Below are 25,367 nucleotides of genomic sequence, written 5' to 3' on the forward strand. Positions count from 1 at the left end.
TTTGATTGGAGCATTTAGTCCTTTTACATTAAAAGTAATTATTGATAGGTATGTTTATTGCCATTTTGTTACCTGGTTTATGGTTGTTTTTGTAGCTTTTCTCTGTTTCTTCTCTTGTGATTACTTGGTGTGGTTAGTACTATACTTAGATTCCTTTCTCAGATTATTTTTACATATCTATTATTGGCTTTTGATTTATGATTACAATTCAGTTTGTATCTGCATAGAACAGATCTGCATAGAACAGTCTATATTATGTTGATGGTCACCAAGTTTAAACCCATATTTTATTCCTCTTGTCCCCACATTTTAGGTATACTTTTTATGCTTTATTTTGTGTATTTCTTGACTGATTTTTACAGATATATTTATTTTTAGTGCTTTTATACTTCCTAATTTCCTTACTCCTGCTTATTGTCTTTCCTTTCCACCCAGAGTCACCTCCAAAAGGCAGTTTTTATTGTAATTATCATTCTTTATAACACTTTGTATCTTTGTGCATGTAGGGAAAATAATTCATTCTTTAGCATGACATTACCAAACCATTAGGACATGCATCTAAACATGATGAAGAGAACTGAAAACTAACCACAGATCTGGTACTTTAGGTTAAATACACTAATTAACTTTTGATTCTCTCTATTTCAGTAGGAATTGAGACATATTTTATGTGGGCATGAATATTTTTAAAAATATATTTGTAGAATAAGTTCTTGGATAGCCAAGGACCTTGTAATATTGCTTTTTTTTGGGGGGGGGGATTGAATTGTGATAGTTGTTCCTCCATCTGTATTCCATATCTCTCCTTTCCATTTTCCTGCTAAAAACTGAACACATTTTCCCCAAATATCCACCCCTTTCTATTATAATGTAGTGGAGACTTAGTAGCCTATGTTTAGCCTAAATCAGTGGTAATACCTATGTTTCCACCTGTCAGTGATTGGTTGGAAAACAGATATGGGATTTATTCAGAATCAAAAGAATTGAGAAATCCGCAGAGGGCTTCTGAGAAAGTTCTTCCTTGTTCTTCAGCAAAGAACCTAGGAATAGGAGTAAGCCTCTAACATTGATTGCTGCTGGCAGTCACCTTGTAACCCTGAGGGCAACCAATCTTAGCATGAAGCCAACCCTGAGGACAAGAGTCAAAAGGCAGATAATATTAATGACTCTGATGACCTCATTAAGTCATGTATTCAATGAGTTTAGAAACCTGCTGAAACTTCCAGTTCTATGAAACAATAAATGTTCTCATTATTTTAGCAAGCTTATACAAGACTTCTATTAATTAAGTCCAAAACACCCCCAAATAATGTAATCATGTTCCCCATTTATTCCCTTCAGAAAACCTAGAGGGTGCTTGTCAAGAGATTCTATATAGAACAATTTTATAGGAGTATCCACAGTTGTCCACACATCAACTATCTGTGTGGTCTATTCTTCCAGAAAACTAAGTGTTTTTTACTTTATTCTGACCCCTTTGATGATGAACCCCTATAGAAAGGATGGTGTGTACATGTGTACATGTTTGAACCCCACTTCTAAACTATTCAATACATAGCCATGTGACTTTAGGGTTCCTTGAGAGCAAAACGTTAGATGGGGAATTTATTTTATTGACTGAACAGCTTATGAGAGAATATTCTATTTTATTTTGGTTTTGTCAATTAAGAAGGTTTTATGCTCAGAGGAAAATAACCCCCAAAATATAACATTTTCACATGGTTGATAATAGTAATGCTGTTAAATATTTCTTCTAGAACATTATGTGTAATGAATAACTACAAGTCAGGCCTATCTATGTGTGAACTTTTTTTCATAAGTTTTTATACTTAGATTTTTTTGTTTTGTTTGTTTGTTTGTTTATACTTCGATTTTTAAAGTGACTTTTGCATTGTAAGCAATGCCTCTGTGAATATTTTTACAAAAACCAGTATCATTTAATAAAAATATCATTCAAATGCCTATTTATATATTTCAGAAGCAAGAAAATACACAAGATAAGGTAAAGAAGGAGAAAATGGAATGTGTAAAATATTGGATTATATCATGAATATAATGCTGTGCCAGTTAAGATTTGTTAGGAATATAATAACCACTTAACATTGAAAAAATCAAAATCAAAATCATTTCTCAAATTTTAATAGCAAGCACCACTTTAGACAATGGAATTATAAAGTCTTCACAAGGAAAAGCCAGAATTAAAACAGACAAATGATATCCACATTATTATGCAGTATCATTACAAGTTTTGTTATAATTAATAAGGTAACATGAAATCATCTTTATAAATATAAAAAATGAATAAATAAAATATATATCCTTTTAATGACATAATTTTTATACCTGAAAAACTGAAAGACTCAAATTCTTAGAAAATAAATGAAGGATCTAGAGAAATTGAACAAATGCAAAAAAATTATTATTTCATCTCTCCTATTAGAAGTAGTAATAGAATTTTTTTAAATCCATTAACCCAGTAGAAAAGCTATAAGATTTTTTGGAATAAACCAAGACAGTTTTACTGAAGGATATAAAACAAGACCAGCATGAGAGGAAGGGACATACCATAGTGTAGGATGAAAACATACATGTTTATAAGCATGTTCATATTTTCCATAATCATATTAAAATTCAATGTGATCCCAATTTGAAATCCATTTTTAAAGTTATGCTATGACCTTAAAGCCAGTGAAAAAGTTTTCCTTTGCCTTGTTTGTTTACAACCTGGGAACTGTTTATTGTCTGTGTTGAGAAGTTTATGTACAAAAAGGCATGAGGAGGGGGTGAGAACTGCCCACTGCTAGCACAGGAGGTGGGCTGGAGAGTGAGCCTGATAGAGTCAGGAGAAGTTCTTTGAAGATTGGCTCAACTTCTACAATGTGCTTCATGGGATGTAGCCTCTGGGACACACACATGGAAAAAGCCACAACAAGGTTGACTGTGAAAGTCAAGAACTTTACCTGCAGACCCCCTACTTGTAGTCTTTCCAGTAGAAGCTGACCAGATGTGCTGGGGACACATCTCCTGTGATCTCTGGTCAAGTATTGCTTTGTCTCTGATCTTGTATGGGTCCTGCAGTTCTTGTGGGAGACCCAGGTGTTGGTGGTGAGTCATAGTGTCTAACTGGCCACAAGATTATTCTAAATGAACGGTTAGTTGGGAATTTTCTCAATTTTAACATGTAATATAGCTTCAAACAAGTATCAAACCTCAGAAAGCTATAGACTGAGAAAGTATCCAGTCATAATAGGATAAATTAAAAACGCATTTAGAAAAATGGAAACTGAGACTTTTTTCCCAGTGGAACTTATATGGAAGGAAATACTAAAGGACATTCTTCAGGCTGATGAGAAACACCACCCAATGGAACTCACAGGTAAAGGGAGGAATGAGAGAAGTAGAAACTGAAATTATTTAAATCAACATGCAAAAAAACCCAACCCAGCATTCTTTCCTGCTCTTAACGTAGATGAAAACAATTGTCTGTATTAAGCCAAAATAATTACAGTATACCATATAAGTGTCCCAGACAATAAACAGATAATAAATAGTAGGAATAGAAATCAATGAAATAAAAATATTCAATATAAATACAATTAAGAGACAAATTTTTTGTGAGAAAAATTAACAAAATCAGTAGACTTTTAATATGAGTGTTTAAGGAAAGGGAAAGAGGGGGGTGCCTGGGTGGTTCAGGCGGTTAAGCTTCCAACTCTTAATTTTAGCTCAGGTCCTATCTCAGAGTCATGAGATCAAGCCCAATGTTGGGCTCCTGCTCAGGCTTCTCTCTCTCCCTACCCCTTACTCCGCCAGCCCACTCTTTCTAAAAAAAAAAAAAAAAAAAAAGAAAAGGAAATAAGAGAAAAAGGTGAAGCAGTGAGATTTCTGGTAAGATACCTTCAGTGACATACCTGATCCTTAGATTTGGCAATGTAAGGTTTGTGGGGGTCCCAAACTGTTAGGAGAATGAGAGAGGCAATGTCAGATTATAGTTAATTAGGTAAATTCACTGTAGTATTTGGATGATGTTTTGAAAAACTTTTTCATATGTAGATAGCTTATTCAAGAAGTTTGGCTGTGGAATAGAAGACAAGTGTATAGTCTACCAGGAAAGGGGTGTGTGTGTGAATATATATATATATATGTATATATATATATACATATATATATATATATTCAATATGAATTGTTTCCTTCTTTCTTAATTGAAAAGCAAAATATGTTTACACATCTGCAAAGAAGTTGACTGGCCCATAGGACAATAGAGCATTATTTCCCACTCTGTAAAAAATACATGGAGATAAATAAAATGACATCAGTTGCTTTTATCATCTGAAAACTTGCTGCAAAGAACTGATAATCTTGGTTAAATGTAAAATATAATGTTGTTTTGTTTGTTTGTGTTCACCTCCTTTTTAGTAATAAGAGCTCTCTTAAGGATTTATAATTGTGGCTTTTTGAATATAGCATTCACAATGAAACTGACAGCCAATTAGTCAAGGATCTGTCGAATTAAGTAAAACTGCAATTTATATGCTATAAACAAAATGAAAGGGGAAAAACAGCATTTGTTAAAAGATAAAAAGATTAGAAAATCTTGTTAGGCTACTGACCTTTGTTTCAGATGAATGCATTTATGTACATACAGATACATTTAAGAGTAGTAAATATATCTTGAATTCAATGGATAAAATGGCCAAAAGTCTATAATTATGTTGTTCATTGTGTTAGGCAATTATTGTCAGTTTTAATGCTTTGCCACTGTATCATGCCTTAGGCAAATACTCTCCGTGTTCATGAATATTGGAGAGAGCAAGTCGTAAATCTGTAAACTGAACATAAGCATCTTTCAAACTGTCTGGCCTCTTGCAGTGTTTGCAAAGCTTAACATATATTTTAATCTGTGCACTGCTGTTTTTATTTGCTGCTTTCCATCCTTCTGTCCATCTTCTTGTCTCCTGTCTTTCCATCGATCCATCATTTTTTCCAATTAAGGGCAAGCTAGATGACAGACATGACAGGCACTCACTGTCCAAAGCCACAGATTCTAAGTAGAAGTAATTACTGTGTGCGAAGCTGAAGCAGTGCACCAGTGCTGCCACCTTAGGTCCCCGTGACAGTAGCTTATGTGTTTGAGTCATAGGCATGGGGATGAAGTGAAGGGTGGGGAATACCGAACACAGTCTCAGAAATGACCCTTGAAGATTAGTCCCATCTTCTTTGACCAACTGAACATAAAATTTAGGTTTTGCTGAATTTATAATTGAGGAAATCATTTAATAATGGATGTGGGTATACTCTGAACAATTCAGCCCTGGAGGGAAAGATTTTTGGAAAAAATGCTACAGGCTTTATGTGCAGAGATATCCTTGATTTTCTCTTGTTATAGGACTTGTCATTAGAAATAAGGAAACAGTAACTTGCAGCTGAGCCATAATAATGATATCTATTTATTCAGCCATGGGTACAGAGTGAACTGTATAAAATATTAGTCAGAGACACATACACATAATTTGTATATATCATGATGTAGGATTTATGTATATTTAGTAAGCTTAGAAGAAATTTTTTCAGTTTGTAGTCCTATTATAAAAGATGTTTCAGTTTTTTAAATCAATGTATTCATCCATGGTTCTTTTAAATGAAAACAGTGAGTTAGGTATCCACTTAGAAATGCAAGATTTGTGAGATTCCAAAGAAAAATACATCCAAATTATATTTAATAAAATAATACCTGAGTAGACTGTAAGCAGTCATTTTATTTTTATGGTATAATTTGAAATATAATTTTTGTAAAGACGCAAGAGATGCCACTTTTTACAATGATATAAAGCTGTACCAATGCCAAAATTGTTGTCTTTAATACAAATCACCCAATTAAGGGAGCCTGAATTTGCCTTAGGGAAACAACTGGTTCTGTGTTTGGGGTAAGAAAGGTGAATCTGGCACATACCATAACACCAGAAAAAAGAAGAAGAATTGGCTGCTCAAAACTAACAAAGTCATGTCAAGAGAATCTAAGAGTCAGCCTTAACAGAATCTTGTGGGCCAATATAAGATAGTTTGAATTTTTAAAAAAAAATGATTATAAAATTGATTAAGTCTCTTCAAATGTAGAAAACGTGTTCATAAAGACATTCATGAAAAGAAGAAAGTAACATCAAAATGATAAAAATCATTAGCATTTGCTAAAGCATCAACTCATTACTCTGAAAATAGATAATAGTAAAGACATACATATTTTACTATCTTTCTGGTAGAAGCTGTATTTTAGGAATATCAAATAGATATGAGAGTCACTGTCCTTAAAAATGAAATCTACCTCATAAGTGAAGAAGAAATGATCAAATTTAAATAACTTTTTTTGCACTTTGTATTGAAATAACTGATGTAAGCAACAACCATGACGGCTGATACCATTGTGTTAAGGTAGAATGTTAATGGGAAGTATTCAAATAAAGGAGTTATGTCCCTCCGGGAAAGCATTAATCAATCTTAGTATCAGAAACAGGTTACCATGAAAGTAATAGCCTGGCTTCGAGTTCCCTTATATGTATTTGCCACTTCCAAACCCTATGAGGGACCAGAGCAATGTGTGATGTTTGAAAAAGTTAGGTGTTTTTGAATTTTAACAGTGTTTGTGATTTCTTCACTATCTCTAACTGAATACTTATGTTGTAACTGATTTTTTCGTAATTTTAAATTTTTTTATTTGTTAAAGAGGATACTTCAAAGGGCACCCGGGTGGCTTCATTGGTTAAGCAGTGAAGCATCTGCCTTTGGCTCAGGTCATGATCTCTGGTGTGTCCTGGGATCAAGGCGCTGCTCAGTGAGGAGTCTGCAACATTTTGTGCCTCTGCCCTCTCCCCAAGATTGTGCGTGTACATACACACACATTCTCTCTCTCTCTCTCTCTCTCTCTCTCTCTCTCTCTCTCAAATACTTAAATAAAATCTTTAAAAAGAAAAAAAAAAAGAAGAGGATACTTCAGGTTGTAAAAGCCTCAGGCCTCACATCATCTGCACTTATTCCTGTTTAGAATCACTAGAATCGAGACAAACATGGTTCCCCATGTCATGCGATGAAACCATCCAAAACTACTCCAAAATTCTTGCCAATGTTTTTGAAGTTCAACATATTCAAACCCTTCTGAACTTATATTTAGAAACATTCAGAAAATATAGAGAACAAAATAAAAAGCTAATTCATAAGGAAATGATCCATAAAGTTAAAAATGTGGAGTATGCTATAAAATAATAGACTACATTTAAAAATGTTGATGGAATAGAATAATGAAAAATTAGAATGGAAGACTTTTCATGGTTTTTAAATTCTGATATAGCCAAATAAAAACACCATTTTTTTTTTAGGAAAAGGGGTAAATTGATTATAGATTAAATATTACATAATATTAATAAATCATTAAATGTATAAAATAATTACATGATTGTGTATATGTAAAAATATTTTTATTATTTTTGAGATTTATCCTAACTTTAAATTTATTTTATTTTATTTTATTTTATTTTATGATTTTTTAAAAATTTGTTTAGTTTAAATAATGTCTCAGCATATGAAAAATCATGGGTAACAAGAGAAAAAAATAGACAACGTCAACATTAAAAACTTTTGTGCATCAAAGGACACTAAGAGAGTGAAAATCCAATCCACAGAATGGAGGAAAAATATTTGCAAATTATATATCCAACAAGGGACAGATATTTATGATACATAAGGATCTATACCTCAATAAAAAAATACAGGAAACCTAATTAAAGTATAAAGGACTTGAGTGGACATTTCTCCGGGGAGGATATACAGGTAGCCCATGAGCACATAAGAAGATGTCACACATCACTAATCTTGGGGAAAATTTGGACCATGATTATGATGGCATGCCACTTCATGCCCCGGGATGGCTGTTAGCACACAAACAAATAAACAACAAAAACAAAAACAAAACAAAACAAAAAACAACCAAAGCAAAACAAAGCAAAACAGCAGGTGTAGGTAAAGATATGGAGAGGTTGGAATCCTTGTACTTTGCTGATGGGAATATGAAATTATGCAGTGGCTCTGGAGGAAAGTATGTCTATTCCTCGAAAATTGTACATGGAATTGCCATGTGATCCAATAATTCCACTTCTACACATGCACCCAAAAGAGGTGGAAGGAGGACTTGAAAAAAATGCTTGAACATCCATGTTCATGGCAGCATTTTTCACTGTACCCAGGGAGTAGAGGCAACCCAGACGTGCATCCAAGGATAAGAAGATAAACAAAATTCAGTCTACACATTGCAGACTATTTTTCAGACTTCAAAGAGAAAGGAATCCTGGCACATGCTATAGCACAAATGAACCTTGCAGATGTTACACTGAATGAAGTAGGCCAGTCACAGAAGGATGGGTATTGTATGATTCCACTTGGGTGGGAAGTGCCCTGGGGCAGACTCCTCAGTGACTGGAGAAGTCCTGATTGGTGTTGGAAATCATTCCAGTTCTATTCCTCTTCTGTTATCTTATCTTTAAATTGAGCATCATTGGGGCACCTGACTCGCTCAATCAGAAGAGCAATTGACTCTTGATCTTGGGGTTGTGAGTTCCAGCCAGTGTTGGGGGTAGAGATTACTTAAATAAATAAAACTTTGAGTTAAGCATTGTCACGTGACTTGCTTTGGCCTGTAAAATGTGACCAGAAGCAGCATATGGATTTCCAGCTGGAGATTTTTGAAGTCCAGGTGCAACCTGCTATTTAGCCTTCTCGCTACTGCAATGATTGTGGAAATATCTATCAAGATTGAGTCTCTACCACCTGAGATATCGGAATGGCAGTTAGTAACAGAACATCCCTGAGGACCACAACAGATATATTTAACTGGCAAGAAGTGCATTTTGTTTGTGTTAAACCAATGAGCTTTTGCGATTGTAAATCATCACAGCCTAATTTAATCTGCTCTGTTTGACATTATACTATTAGATTGATAATTGTGTAATTTTAAAATTTTCATTAATCATTCATTATAGTTTGCCAATATCTGAAGCACTGATTAAAGGAGTTACCTAAAAAAAAAAAAAAAAAAAAAAGGAGTTACCTATTAATGGGTTGTATCTGCATGAGTTTACTGATGACGCATTTTGGAAATGTACTAAGTGTTTACAAAGCGAACTGTGAGCAGTAGGACATAGGCCTTCTTGGCTCACACAGCCCAAACTTTATTTTTATTTGGAGGACCATAAATCTATCTCAACGTAATTCCTATAACTCCTGTTTCAATCTCAAACCATCTACCACGAGAATTATGGATTGCAGTGCATATTTTATAATACTGATTTTGATACAGAGGCTTTTAACAACAAAGTGATTTTCTTATATGCTTGTAAGAAATGAAAGATGAGTCAAAGTCACTTTCCTTCCCTTTGCCTATTGAAAAAGCTTATCTTCATTTTAAAGCATAGTACTTTTCACTATAGCTCTATTTAACTTTATTCTGATAGAAAAAAAATCCCAAACTAGTGTATTAATCTATAAACAACACGAATTCTAAAAAAAAAAAAAAAATCAGGATAAAGAATAAATTGTATTGTGCCTATTGCTAATTCATGTAGTTCATTTCATTACAATGCATACTCGACTTTATAATACTTATAACCCTTTATTATTAATATTTAAAAAAAACAAACTCCAAACCTACTGTTGAATATCCACAGCATGTCAGTTGGTCTCTGAATTTTATGATCCTGGATCGTTCTGTGAAACACAGCATTTATCATTTTAGTCTATGGGTGAAAAATGCTGAACGTATCTTATTACATATTCCCTGCCACAGGTGTGGACAAATGATGATGACAAGCTGTGAACCCACAAACTGTATTTAATGGTCTATTAGAATAGGTAGAACATTGACAGTGAAAACATTTATTGATAAAATTTCTAACTCATGCTGTGTGGGGAATGGATGACAGAGGGAACTACTCCTGACAATCAGCACACACCAGGGAAAACCCAAGCAATGAATGATGTCTTTGCAACCTGTGTCACCTCCTGTTGACTTTGCATTTGCCATTGGCTTTAATGACTAGGAACCGGGGTCCAACAAACCTCTGCAGGGTTCTTCAACGTCCCTGGGCTCTGCACTTCTGCAACTCACACTTCTGCTTGAACCCATCAGCTGTGATAAGTGTATATCTTGAGTCTTACTTAGCAAGATCTGCAGCTTGGGCATGGGGCAGCACTAAAGTAGGGGCCCTCCATGGTTTAAGACATTTTTCAAATCCCATTTTTGGAAAAATTGTCCCTGAGAGCAGTGGATACAGAGTCTTTAGGAAAGCCTGAAACATCTGTTTGAGACGCTGATGTTTCACAGACTTCAAAGGCAACAGACGTGACAGTGCAGGGGGAGCCACTGAGCACTCCTGGAGTCGGAGGCCCCGGATATTGAGGATGCTATGCCTGAACTTAGGTAGATATGTTATCTGAACTCTTTTTTTTTCTCAGCAAAGGATCTGTTTATTAATTTTTACCATGCTTGTTAGAGTTTATCCCTCCCTGTATTTTGCATACAAGACCTTTGTCAAGTATGTGGTTTTTAAATGGTTTATCCCAGCCTATAGCTTGTCTTTCTCTTCTAAAAGTTTCTTTTAGAGCATGTAAATTTTTAGTTTTAACAAAGCCCAGCTTAACACGTTTTTCTCTCATGGAATGTGCTTTTGATATTGTATCTAAGAACATCACCAAATTCAAGGTCTCCTAAATTGTCCCTTTCTTTACTTTTGTAGTGATACATTTCAGCATCTTCTTTTTGCCAACTTTCTTTCTAAACATTGCATTTCAGTAAAAGTTCCAAAATCTGAATCTTTAGCTTCCTTATTTAGTCTTTAGTTATTGATTTATCAATATGAACAAGATACGATCTAAATTGAAAGGACTAACAACAAACTCGATGTATTTTAAAGACACTTAAGTTGTTTTACAGAGGTTTTCTCCAAGACTTTCAGGGATCATTTCTATCGTTTGTTACAGAGATTTTCTTCAAAGGCTTAAATATTTGAACGGTGGTAACAGAGAAATACTGCCAAGCGGAAGCTCTTTCATTCTTTCTTTTCTTCTGCTGTTTTATTTTCACATGAGTTTTGTTGCAGAATTTTATAGTCCATTCTAGTATATGTATAAAATATCCATAAATTTTAAGACGTTCATTTATTCTTTCCCAGTTTTATTGAGAAATAATTGCCTTACATCACTATATACATTTAAGGTGTACAGCACAATGGTTTGATTTACATATATTGTGAAGTGATCACAGTAAGTTCAGCTAATATCCATCTTCTCATATAGATACGATAAAAAGGAAAGAAAAAAGATTTCTTCTTGTGATAAGAACTTAGTATTTACTCTCAATTCCCTATATATCACACAGCAGTGTTACCTTTTATTACTTTTTTAATATGCATTTCTGTTAAGATAAAATTTAACCATTTCCTGGACACAAGGTGTTGATATAACTTGGAATCCAGTTGTATTTTACATGACTTCTCATTTCTAAAGGGTTTAGGGTATGAACACACTCATACTTTTGGTTTTGGTATATACATTTTTCAGTACATCTGACACACAATGTCACATTAGTGTCAGCTGTACAACATAGTGATTCAACAATTGTATATATTATGCTGTGCTCACCACACGTGTACCTACCACCTGCCACCATGCAACCTGTTATATAATACCACTGACTATATTCCCTAGGCTGTACATTTTTCTCCTGATTAATTCATTCCATACTGGAAGTCTGTATCTTCAGTTCCCTTCACTCATTTTGTCCATTCCTCCACTTCCTCCTCTCTGGCGATCATCAATTTGTTGTCTGTATTTATAGGTTTGATTCCACTTTTTGTTTGTTTATTCATTTGTATGTGTGTGTTTATAAGATTCTGCATATGATTGAAACCCTATGATATTTAGGTCTCTCTGTATGACTTATTTCATTTAGCATAATATACTATGTCCATCCATGTTGTCTTTTTGATGACAAGGTCTCATTCTTTTTTATGGCTGAGTAATATTCCTCTGTGTGTGTGTGTGTGTGTGTGTGTGTCACACATCTTTACTCATCTATCAGTGGACACTTAGGCTGCTTCCATATGTTGGCTATTGCAAATAATGCTGCAAAAAATATAGGGGTGCATTTTTTGAATTAATGTCATTTTCTTTGAGTAAATACCCAGTAGTGGAATTACTAGATTTTATGGCATTTCTATTTTTAATTTTTTGAGGAACCTCCATACTGTTTCCACAGTGGCTGCACCAATTTACATTCCCACTAACAGTGCATGAGAGTTCCTTTTTCCCTACATCCTTGCTGCTACTTATTGTTTCTTGTGTTTTTGATTTAGCCATTCTGACAGATGTGTGGTGATATTTCGTTGTGGTTTTGATTTGTATTTCCCTGATGATTACTGATGTTGAACACGTTTTCATGTTCATTTATATGTCTTCTTTGGAAAAATGTCATTCATGTCCCCTGCCCATTTTAATCAGATTATTTGTGGGTGTTTGTTTTTCATATTGTTTGTGGTACTGAGTTGTATAAGTTCTTCTTATATTTTGGATATTAACCCTCTATTGGATGGTTTTAATATTCTTAATACATAAGATATAGATAAATAGATATAATGGATTTTTTGATAAAAATTGAAGAATCAAAGAAACTAGTTCGTTCACTATGCTAGAAATCTCAAACTAGTGGGAAATAGTGAATATGATCACAAAAAGAGTTAATATGAAAGGAAAACATAGGCATTTGTTAACGGCCCTAGAATTATCTCCTCTTATACCTTTAATGACTTTAATATCATTTTATCTATGAATATCAGCTTTTCTCAGTGATTATAGAAAAATGCCTTAAATGATTTATGATTCAAATTTACTAATTTGGAAAAAAATTACTAATTTGGATAAGAATTTTTCTTTATATAATAGGAAAGCTTCATGTGAAACATTCTATTTAATAGGAGCAAAGGTGGAAAGATCATACCATGTAGTAACCTGGCACAATGAGGGTATGTAAAATGTTTGCTGAATAAGTCATAAGATGATTGTAAAAGGTTGGTACACCAAAAGATGAATAAATCAGTTCAATATTTTTGAGTCTAGTTTGCCAAGGGCATTAATATTTGCTAAATATCATTACTTGTTTTAAGCCTTATTCCATATATTTTACAAACGTTAATTTATTTACTCCTCTTAATTGTCTTGTGAGATGGCAGTACTTTATAAGAGATTTGCCAGTTCTGGGGTACCTGGGGGCTGCTGTTTAAGTATCTGACTTTGGCTCAGATCATGAGTCTTAAGCTGACTCCACACAGAGTGCAGAGCCAGATGTGGGTGGGGTTCAGTCTCACCATCCTGAGATCACTACCTGAACCAAAAGCAAGAGTTGGACACTCAGCTGACTGAGACACCCAAATGCCCCTATTTTCTCAAAGTTTTAGAGGCTGGAAGTCCACAAAGTGTTGGCAAGTTTGGTTTTGCCCTAAGACTTTTCACCTCGGTCTGCTCTCTTCTTGGTGTGTCCTCATATGACTTTTTCTGATATCTCTTCTTCTGTAATAAGAACAGCTGTCTTATTGGATTAGGGCTCCACCCTTAATGACCTCATTTAAACTTAATTGCCTCCTTAAAGAAGGCCCTGTTTTCTTTTGGGGGTTAAGACTTCAACATATGAATTTTGGGAGGCATAATTCAGTCTATGCATCTTACCTCTTGCTTTTTTTTACACGTTATATATATATATATATATGTTTTAATTTACATGTAATATATTCCCTGAACTATTTCATTATTTTAATTGTGGGTGTGTATGTGTGTGTGTTGTATACCACATATCTACTTTACTTGAACAAGAATTGCAGATTCATTTGGTTTATGAAATTCAGTTCATTTATAATCACAGTTTCACACAGCACTTCACTGAGAACAGAAAATTAACTCTCCTAGCTGAATAAAACCAAAATGGAAACAAATCTTTAGTTTCTAAAAGAGCTTTGTAAATGATTTTGTATCACACATTTCATTTAATTTATTCCAGCAGACATTAAAATATCTATTAAATACTCTTTTTTTCATGAAGATGTTCACAACTACCAAATGAAGTAGCCATCATATTCTTAAGAGCTCAACATGATTATTAAGTCTATACTTTATTGAGATCAACCAATTCCATTAAAATATCATTAAAACGAATAAACTAAAAGAATTCTCAGAGAAATAAAGAGGAATGGTTATGAGTTACTGAAATTTGAGCTCTATGAAGGTAATATTTTGTTGCCATGGTTCTTGTTCATATATACAAATAGGAACAAAGCTGGTAGCATTGCATTTTTAAAATGATTCTATCTTAAATATATGCTTCCCCACAAATATTTGGCAATTATCAAAATTGTATCTACATACAAGGTGCTTTTCTAGGATTTAGGACTAGATCTCAGAATAAAACAAACACCCTGACCTCATAGAACTTCATTCTAGCATAGAAATAGATAGTATCTTTTTAAATTTGGTTTTCCCCCTTAGGACTAACCAGTGACCTTGACAGAAGTTTATGGATATTCAACACATAGAAGTATATCTATAATGTCTAAACGTAAAATGTACATACACTAATTGTACCTATAACCATTTCAGGGTGCAATTATGGCCTACCTAATGTATATGCCTAAAATAATCAGCAAAGACAGTTCAATTTTAATTTCTAAATTTAATAGTGAACAGTGGACCGAAATGCAAGATGCCATATAAAGGAATGATTAAAAAATTAGCTTTTTCGGCAGCCCCGGTGGCTCAGCAGTTTAGTGCCGCCTTCGGCCCAGGGTGTGATCCTGAAGGCCCAGGATCGAGTCCCGCCTTGGGCTCCTGCATGGAGCCTGCTTCTCCCTCTGCTGTGTCACTGCCTCTCTCTCTCTCTCTCTCTCTCTCTCTCTCTGTGTCTCTCATGAATAAATAAATAAATAATTTTTAAAAATTAGCTTTTTGTTCTCTACTGCTTAGTAACCCTGTGATATGAGGTAATGTATCCCATCTTCACAAAACTCAGATGTTTTCAGTGTAAAGTGAAGGATATAGAAACTATATTAAAGGGTAGCTCTGAATATTACAGAAGATAGTGTGTAGATCATATTTAGTCTGATGCTTAATATGGAAGATTCATTTAGATTTGTGGTAGCTGTTTTTATTGCTGAAATGTAGATGTGTTAAAGAGGGCAAGAGGTTTCTATCTAGACCAAATTTCTTAAATTTCATATAGATTTTTTTAAAATTCATGCCAATTGTGTATGGGAAATGTTTCATAGATGGCTATTATAATAGCACTGCCCTAAAACCTGAGAATTACTTCTTAGCTGTATATGTTCAGATAAAACTCAAGAACATTTTGATGTATTGTTTGTGAGAAGATTTTCAGCAATTTCGATGTTCTTTTTGATACATTTGTATTCTCCAGGTCTTATATGTATTATTTTGAAAAGTAAAAAATATAATCAGAGTTTCTCATTGTTGGAATGGCAATTTACTGATAAAAATGAGAAGAGACAGAGTAAGCCATACAGTAATATTGATACACACACACACACACACACACACACACACACACACACGGATAAATGATTACATATGGATTCTTTTATAGATAAGTGTATATACACATGTTGGTATGTACACACATTTTACCTTATCTTTCATCTGAAAGGGCCTAGAAGTAACAACTCTCTGGTGGCAGTGATTACATTTAGTGACATTATTTTGGTTCTGATTCCATTCTTCAATAAAATGAGCCAGTGCTCCCTGCAGAAGAGGCTGCTTCTAGCATCAGAGGAGGAAATACACCCTGTGAGTCCAGAGGATCATGTTGTGCCAGAAAGAAAAGAAGTGTAAGAAAACAAAACAGAACACACTTTTAATGATGGGAGTAAGTTGCAAGAGATAGAGGAACCAACTAAATGTGACCCCAATGACCAAGGTTGGAGGAATTTGAGCATCAAGATAAGTTAAGTGTATCGAGTTAAAACAAAATATAAAATTAACATTAGTGAGTTCATATTGATATAAATACATGATTGTTGAGGGTCATATGGGTCGCTCAGTGGTTGAGCATCCTTTGGCTCAGGTCATGATCCCGGAGTCCTGGGATTAAGTCTTGCATCAGGCTCCCATGGGAAGCCTGCTTCTCCCTCTGCCTATGTCTCTGACTCTGTGTGTGTGTGTGTCTCATGAATAAATAAAATCTTTAAAAAAATACATGATTGTTGAATTTCAAATAATATAGATGATCCACCCTAAGGGATGTGGAGCATTTCTTAGGTGTGGACTGTGCATGGTGACTTCCTTTCAATGAGTGCTAGTATAGGGGAAGAGTGGGGAAAAAATAAAAAAAAATTTACAGTGGGGAAAAAAGAAGATAAGCATTCCCTCAACTAGGTGGTCAAGGTCAACCATCAACATTGGAAATCATGTTGATGGTAGGCACCCTTGATATGATGAGAATGTCACATCACTTCTATGATCTTCCTTCAATATTAGCCTCCCATGTGATAGCAAGAAAATATCAGGCAACTCTAATTTAGGGATATTTTTAAAAGATACTTGAACATTTCTCAAACTGCCAAAATCATCAAAATCAATAAAGGTATGAGAATCTATCAACACCTAAGAAGAGCCTAAGGTGACATGACAACTAAACATAATTTGGTATCCTCAATGAGTTTCCAGAAAAGAGGAAAACAGTGGGTAAAAATTAAGCAAAGCTGAATAAACTATAGACTTTAGCTAATAATTACTTAATAGAGAAAATTTGGTTCATTAACTGACAAATGGACAACACTAATACATGATGTTTTGATGGAGGCTACTAGATATAAAATATGTGAGAACTTTCTATATCGTGTTTAGATTTTTTTGTTAAGTCTAAAAGTTCTAGAAACTAAGTTTACTAATAAATATATAATCAGCAATTTTTAAAATTCATCTGGTCTGGATGGTTCAATAATAGAATCATTGTATTTGAAGGACAGGTTCTGGAAATAAATACACCCAAAATTAAAAGTCTATGTACAGAGTCAATGTGATTATGCCTGTTTTTTTCTTCCTTTTTGTTTTAAAAATTATCTGAATTTTGGAAATATTTACATAATGAGTCAACATAAAGGCAAAAGGGCAACCCGGGTGGCTCAGCAGTTTAGCGCCGCCTTCACCCCAGGGTGAGATCCTGGAGACCCGGTGGGAGTCCCACATCAGGCTCTCTGCATGGAGGCTGCTTCTCCCTCTTCCTGTGTCTCTGCCTCTCTCTCTCTCTCTCTCTCTCTCTCTCTCTCTGTCTCATGAATAAATAAATAAAATATTTTTTATTTATTTTTATTTTTTTTAATATTTTTTAAAAAGGCAAAAGAAAATAAAAATAAAGCAGATCTTTAAAAAAGTGATTCATTTGGTTCATATCAAATTCCTATCAAATGAATATTATTGTTTTCACTTGGCCAAAATTTTTCAAGAAAATGACTATCTTTATTTACTTTATGACTTTTAAAATAGATAATGGATGGTAGAGTATAGAACTGTCAAGTCAGAGCAGATATTGTTGGTAAATAGCATTCATACCTGTATAACACTTAAAAATTAGACTGGCATTCCGAAAATATAGAATGTCAACCCATCCCAAAGACAAAATGTTGACACTGAGTACCGGAAGTTTTGTTATGCTTCACAGTGGGAAGAAAATTATATTATAAAAACAGGTATAATGACAAGTTTTCCAAACCAGAACATTGCAAGTCCCAACCCTATAACAGGAACACACCTAATGGAAGGAAGGAGTAACCATTACTGCTCTTCCCCACCTCACTGTTCTACTTCCTGTCAGTTGGGAGCCCCATTGCTCTTTGACTATGAAATTTTGTAGGGTACCTATCTCCTCTTTTGGACAAATTCCTCTGCACACCTCCAGAACTGGCTCAAAAATTAGTTTCTTCATGAAGTCTTCCATGAAACTACCAGAAAGAGTTGACTGCCCTAATCTATGTCCCTATATAGTACTGTGTTTATTTTTTTTTCATTTCTTCAGATATGTACCAAGTAGTTACTATATTCTAGGTCCATATTTGTGACCATGTGCCATGGCTCATGGCAGCCATGTCTGATTATCCTATGAAGCTCAGACTACTGCTTAGTGATCTCCTTGTAAAATGAAGAAAATGAGTCAACACCTGCTCACAACCAGCTATTAACAGCACATCCTTTACTAACCACATTTAACAAATGTGAAAAATGAGACCCCAGAATGGAGGTAACGTGTCTGAGATAAAATTTTCTTCTTTATCCTTGTGGTGTACTTGAATACATTGATTATTGAAAGTGTAGCCAGTTTTAAATATTTTTTTTTTCAGTTTTAAATACTTGGGGTAAGTCCCACCTGGTCTAGTATATCATTCTTTTAATAAGTTTTTGTGTTTGATGTGGTGTAACTTTTGGATTTTTGCATCTACTTATAAGTGATGTTGGCTTGTAGTTTTCTTGTAATGGCTTTATACCTGGTTCTGGTATTTGGGTTTTCTGGTATCATAGAGTGAGCGAGGAAGTATTTCCTCTGCTTCTCTTTTCTGCAGGATATTAAAAAGATCTGGAATTATTTTTCTTAAATATTTGGTAGAATTCACCAAGAAAAAATATGGACCTGGTGTTTTCTCTTCTGGAAAGATACTTCTTGTTTGAATTTCTGTAACAGATAGGAACAGATTCTTATTCAGATTATTATTTCTCCTTGTGTAAATTTTGGTGGGTTGTATCTTTCAACTATTCATCTATTTCATTTGAAGTATCAAATTTGGGATCATAAAATTTTACATAATCTGTCATCTCTTAAGATGACGGTACTCTTTCATTTCTGATATTGGTAACTATGTTTTCTCTCCATTTTTGTTCCTACCCTGGCTAGAAGTTTACCAATTATATTACTGTTTTCAAAGAACCTTATTTTTGGTTCCATAGATCTTTTCATTTTTATCTATTGATTTTTCTCTACTTCTTATTTTAAACTTCATTGATTTCTGTTTTAAACTTGTTATTTCTTTTCTGCCTTTTTAGGTTTATATTGCTCTTCTTTCTCTAGTATCCTAAGATGAAAACTTACATTTTTGTTCTTAGAGCTTTCTTCTTTTATACTATGGGCATTCAATGCTATAAATTTCTCCCTAAGCACTACTTGCACTACATACCACAAATTTTGATAAACTGTACTTTCCTTAAACTTAGATTATTTAAAAATATATTTTGACATTTGCTCCTTTCTGTTACCGATTTCTAGTTTAGTTCCATTGTCTTCTGAGATCATGCTTTGGATGACTTCAACTCTTAAATTTGCTGAAGTGTGTTTCATATACCTAAATATGGGTCTTGGTGAACATTCCATGTGAGCTTGAGGATTATAGACATTCTCCTGTTGTTGGGTAAGTATTCTGTGAATGTCAATTAGAGCCAGGTGATTGATGGTGCTTCAGTTCAGCTACATCCTAACTGATGCTCTGTCAGCAGGATCTGTCAATTACTGATAGAGAGGTCTGTTGAAATCTCCAGCTCTAATAATAGAGTTATTTACTTCATCTTGCTCTTCTAGAAGTTTTTGCCTTATTTATTCTGGCATGTTGTTGTTAAGCACATACACATTAAGATTTGCTAAATCTTCTTAGAAGATTGACCCCTTTATCACTATGTAATGCTTCTCTTTGTCTCTGATAATTTTCCTTGCCTGAAGTCTACTCTGCTAGCACCAATATAGTTACTCTAGCTTTCTCTTCATTAGTGTTAGCATGGTATACTTTTCTTTATCCCTTTCCTTATAATATATCTGTGTCTCTCCATTTAAAGTAGATTTCTTGCAGACAACATCTAGTTTATTTTTAATATTATTATTATTATGCTCTTATTTTGTTTTTTAATGCATTTAGTCCATTCATATTTAAAGCAATTATCTATATAGTTGGATAATTCACTCTCCTTTCTCTACTGTTCTCTATTCATTGCACTTTTTTCCTTTCAATCTTCCATTCTTTTTCTGCCTTTTCTGATTTAGTCATTTTTATGAATCTATTTTCTCTATTTTTTAAAAGATTTTATTTATTTATTCATGAGAGACGTAGAGACAGAGAGAGAGGCAGAGACAGACAGAGGGAGAAGCAGGCCCCATGCAGGGAGCCCGATGGGGAACGCGATCCCGGGTCTCCAGGATCACACCCTGGGCTGAAGGCAGCGCTAAACCTGAGCCACAGGGGCTGCCCAGTTTTCTCTGTTTTTTAAATCAAATTATTTATGCTTTTAAAAAATGATTTTAGTGGTTATCTGAACATTTGCAACATACATTTACAACTAATTCAAGTCCATTTTCAGATAAGACTGCACCATTTTATGATTAGTGCAGGTATTTTGTAATAGAAATGTTCAAATTCATCCCTCCATCTCTTATAACATTGCTACCATTTATTTCACTTATTAAAAAAGCTATACTCATCCAATATGTCTTACTATTAAATGGTTATCAAATAACTTATGAGAAGAAAAATGTTTTAACCTAGTTTTATTTATTCCTTTTCTAAGGCCCTTTCTTTGTGTACACTTCAGTTTCTGATCTTCATAATTTTATTTCTGTAAACTTTTTTAAAACATTGAACTTCTTTAAATACTTCATTTTAAGGCATATCTATGGTGACAAATCTCATTTTTTATAAGCTTCAGAAAGTCTTTATTTCTCTATCACTTTTGAAGAATAATTTCCTTTGGTACAAAATTCTATGTTGGTAACTTCCTTCAACATTTTAAATATAAAAAAAAAACATTTTAAATATTTCACTCCTTTCTCTTGTTGCTTATATTGTTTATGACAGAAGTCTGCTATAAATCCTACACTCCTTTCTTCCTGGATAGGCTGTTATTTTTCTGGCTGAGTGTTTAAAGATTTTTCTCTTTGTCTTTAATTTTTCATAGTTTAAATGTGATATGCATAGGTAAAGGTTTTTTTGTTATTTATTCTGCTTGTAGGGGCACCTGGGTGGCTCAGTGGTTGAGCATCTGGTTACATCTCAGGCTGTGACCCCAGGGTTCTGGGATTGAGTCCTGCATTGGGCTCCTCACAGGGAGACTGCTTCTCCCTCTGCTTATGTCTCTGCCTCTCTAATGAATAAATAAATAGAATCTTAAAAAATGTATATCCTGCTTGGAAATCTCTGGGTCTTTGATCTCTGGTTTGGTGTTTTCCATTTTGGGAAAATTCTTAGCCACTTGCATCTCCTATATTATTTCTGTTCTTTTTTTTTCTCCTTCTGGTATTTCTAATACACATATATTATGCCTTTTGTACTTGCCCCCAGTTCTTAGATTTTTTATTCAGTTTTTTTATATTGATTTTTCTCTATGCATTTCCTCTTCGAAAATTTCTGTTAAGATATCCTCAAGCTCAGTGATTCTTTCCTCTATTGCATCCAGTCTGTCGATGAGCTCATGAAAGGTAGTCTTCATTTCTGTTATAGTGATTTTGGTTTCTAGCATTTACTTTTGATTCTTAGGGTTTCCATCTATCTGCTTCTATATTATCTATTTTATCTATTTATTGCATCTATATTATCTATTTATTGTGCATACTGTCTGCTTTTTTCCATTAGCCGCCTTCACTCATTAATCACAGTTATTTTTAATTTCCAGCCTAATAACTTCAAAACGTCTGCCATTTCTGAGTTTAGTTCAATTAACTGATTTGGCTCAGACTATAGATTTTCTTATCTTCTTGTATTCCTTGTAATCTTTGCTACATATTAGACATATTGTATTTGGAATAAGAACTAAGGTAAATAGGCTTTAAGTGTGAAACTTTATGTTTATCTGGCTATGAGTTTTTACTATCTGGTGTAACTATAGATGTCAGAGGCTTCAATTTCCTCTAGTGTCCTTGTTTTTTGTTTTCCATTTGTTTGTTTGCTTTGTTTTGTTATGTTTTTGTTTCCTGTGTTGTCTCTTGATTTTGGATTAGTTAAGGTTCTCCAGAGGAAAAAGAACCAATGGAATGAAGATATATGTATATACACATATATTGAGAGAGAGAGAAAGAAAAAGACAACAGAGACAGAGAAACACAGACAGAAAAAGGGGAAGAGATGTTTAAGGAATTCAGAGATTTTTGCTTTAAGGAATTGGCTTATGTAGTTATGGAATTACCAAATCCAAAACCTGCAGTACATTCCTACAGGCTGGAAATTCCAGCAAGAATTGATGTTGCAGCCTGAGTCCAAAAGCTGGTAACTTAGGTGGAATTTCTAAGTTGCAATCTGGAGGGAGAACCCCCCCCCCATCTTTTTTTTTAGAGACTCCAGTCTTAGCATTTTAGCACTTTAGCTCTTAGGTCTTTCAGCTGATTGTATTATGCCCATTGCCATTATGAGGCTGGGTAATTTGCTTTTCTCGCAGCCTACTGATTTAAATGTTAATCATCTAACGTATACGTTCAGAGCAATATCTAGACTGGTGTTTGACCAAGCAGCTGGTTGTCATAGCTTACCCTGGTTTATACATAATATGAAATACCAGAGATTTATCTACAAATTCCTTTTTTAAAAAAAATTAAATTCAATTAACCAACATATAGTACATCATTAGTTTCAGATTTAGTGTCAGTAATTCATCAGTTGCATATCACACCCAATACTATCATATCGTGTGTCCTCCTCATGTCCATTACCCAATTACCCATCCTCCCTATCCACTCCCCTCCAGCAATCCTCAGATTGTTTCTTATAGTTAGGAGACTCTCATAGTTTTTCTCCCTCTCTGATGACTTCCCACTCAGTTCTCTTTCCCTCCCGCTATCATCATCTGTCCTGTTTCTTATATTCCACATATGAGTAAAACCATATGATAATTGTCTTTCTCCGGGATCCCTGGGTGGCTCAGCAGTTTAGCGCCTACCTTCAGCCTATGGCATGATTCTGGAGTCCTGGGATCGAGTCCCTTGTCAGGCTCCCTGGATGGAGCCCGCTTCTCCTTCTGCCTGCCTGTGTCTCTGCCTCTCTCTCTGTGTCTCTCATGAATAAATAAATCTTTAAAAAAATAATTGTCTTTCTCTGATTGACTTATTTTGATCAATATAATACCCTCCAGTTCTATCCACGTCAATGTAAATGGTAAGTATTCATCCTTTCTGATGGCTAGTATTCCATTGTGTGTGTGTGTGTGTGTGTGTGTGTGTGTGTGTGTGTGTCACATCTTATTTATAGGACACATGAAAAAAAAATGTTCCCTACAAATTTATTTTGCCTGTTGTAATACCTTGTCGTTAAATGTTATTTTCCTAGTAAATCCAAAGCTTGAATTTCCTTATGGACAGTTTCTATTGACTGCTTTTTGCCCATGTGTGTTCCAAAAATTGTTTTTGTGTGTTTTATATTTTTTTATTGTGGAAAACAGCATACCAATTATATAATGTGTCAACTCTGGAAATTATATTCTTCTTTCATCCAATGCTGTTATTGTTACTATTTGCTGTTTTTCTTTTATTTTTTTAAAACTTAAATTTAAATAGAGTTGACATGTAATACTAGTTTCCTGTGTATAACTTATGATTTGACAATTATATACATCATGAAATGTTCACTATGGTAAGTGTAGTTACTATCTTTCACCATACAGAATTATTACAATATTATTGTCTATATTCCCTATGCTGTCCTTTTCATCAACATGACTTATCTGTGAGTACCAGTTTCCTATATCTCTTCAGCCCTCCTGAGTTAAGCTGATTTTGAAAGCCAGACATTATGATGACTCATTTTCCCCATGCCAGTCCCCAGGACCAGGGATACACAGTGTTGGGCCCTGATTCCCTTATTCCTCAAAGAGGACAGACCTCTGCACCTATGATATCCCTTCTACTTGTGGGTTGTTGCACCAGAGGTTTGGTTCCTGACTGTGTCTCTGCCCCTCCTCTCCTCCACAATGTGGCTTTTTCTTTATATCCCTTGCTATAGAAGAGTTGTTTGGCTGGTCTTCAGATTGTTTTCAGAGTGAATTGTTTTTTTATAGTTGCATCCTTGGTGTGTATGTGGGAGGAAATGAGCTCAGTATCTTCCTATTCTGCCATCATCCCTGTAATCCTTTTTTATTGTTTAGGATTTTTCTGGACAAATTCTATAATGTCTGTATTCTTTGTTGTGTGTAACTGCTGGTCTCTACTTGATTAATTTCAAGATGTTTGATTAAACACTTTGAACTAATAGGTTTCTAGGCCTTTGCTGAGTAGCTCTGTCTGTAAGTGTAGATATGGTTGTATGTTGGGGATATGTTCACTGCTTTAGCCATTACATTAAAACTATGTCATAACCGTCACTTCCTCCTTATGTTAAGCCTCAAGGTCAAGCAGAGGTTAGAGCATATTTTCATGTCTCTTCTGGGCATGTGTACAGTCCTACACATGAACACAGCCTTCTAGATTCCCAGAAATATTATGGAATTTTTCAAGGTATTTTAGTTCCCTCCTCTTCCACTATCCCTTTTTGGAGTATCCACTAAACCAGTGACACATTTTATTAATAACTCTGTTTGATTCCATAGTGTCTGACAATTTTTTTTAACTTTTTTAAAAAAGCTTTTAAACTTCATTCCTATTAATATAATATGTGATGTCTCTACTTTTCTAATAATGGTACAGATAGCTATGTACCTAAATTCCAATGCACCTATAATTGAATTATTAATTAGTGAATAGAATATAATTATATATCAATTACCAATACATTTATTGCAAGTCTTTATTCATTTTACATTCTTGAGCTTGTTGTTTTTAATCATAATAGTAAGCTTCTTTTTAATCTATTTAAATCTAGCTTTCTGTGTTGACTTAAATTTTTATTAGCTTTAGTAGAAAGTTTTGTTTTAAATAATGACAATTTAAACAATTTTCTAATACTTCACCAATGTAGCTATAGGCATCTTGTTTTATTATAAAATTAAGTTTTTAAGTGTCATGCACAACACCCAAGGGAAAAGTAATGAATGTATTTGAGTATTATTCTTGATTAAATTTGTATATTTTATTAGATTAGAAACAAAGCTTTGCCAGTGGGAGTATATCGTTACATATAAGGGCCCTCATTTCATGGGGAAACTAGTTTTGTGTTGAAGTTGCATTTTTTTCTTTTTAATCACTCTTCCATCTTTTGGAAAAATTTTCAGCAATCGTGGGTCACTGAATATAATGTTTGGCATATGATAAGTAATTAAACACAATTAAATTTGTTTAACCTTTCATATTATTTCATGTTATCTAGGTCTCTTATTAAGTA

The sequence above is a fragment of the Vulpes vulpes genome, chromosome 4, assembly GCF_048418805.1.
Source record: "Vulpes vulpes isolate BD-2025 chromosome 4, VulVul3, whole genome shotgun sequence".
NCBI lineage: Eukaryota > Metazoa > Chordata > Mammalia > Carnivora > Canidae > Vulpes > Vulpes vulpes.